This window comes from Anolis sagrei, chromosome 2 (assembly GCF_037176765.1).
Source record: "Anolis sagrei isolate rAnoSag1 chromosome 2, rAnoSag1.mat, whole genome shotgun sequence".
Taxonomy (NCBI): domain Eukaryota; kingdom Metazoa; phylum Chordata; class Lepidosauria; order Squamata; family Dactyloidae; genus Anolis; species Anolis sagrei.
In genome coordinates, this window is record NC_090022.1 from 44,330,661 (window position 1) to 44,331,344 (window position 684).

Here is a 684-nt window from a genome sequence, read left to right on the forward strand (position 1 = left end):
GTTGTTGTTGTTGTTGTTGTTGTTGTTAATGGGGCTGGTTTGCAGACAAGCATTTATAGCAAATGTGGGCAACCTTTTAGGGGACCTCAGAAGACTGCATCTCTTCTATGAACTCTTAAAATAATTTTGAATATTTTGACCCCCAGTGCTCCCTAAGCTCTCACAGAGGCAAAGTTTTAGGCTTTTTATTTTCTTGGATCATTTTTAGGGTCATTTTTAACCCTTTGACAGGTTAAAAACTTTGGTAGAGCCTACTGTTAAAATCTCTCATAAGTGTTTAGGTATTTTTAAGACCAAGAAAAAGTAACAGGGATTTCTAGCTCCCACAGAAACAGCTCTGAGGCCACATGTCATTTTTAGGCTGCCTTTTTAATATGTTGGTATATGAGATTGCAGTTGCCATGCTCAATCCAACTGCCATAAATTGCAATCCTATACACAGTTGTATTGGAGCATGCTTCCATTTGCCGTGATGGGACTTATAATAGACAAGTCTAAGACTGCTCTGTTAAGTAAGGTGATATCTCGCAAAGACAAAAGAGATATAGTTGGCTTGGGAAGAAACTAATGATACTTCGGGCCAATCTACATGAGCCACATGCACTGGTACTCATCTGGAATGGGTTACTTCTGATCTGCATTGTACTACACTGAGCTGGTCCAGTGGCTAGGTGGAGTGTGTCT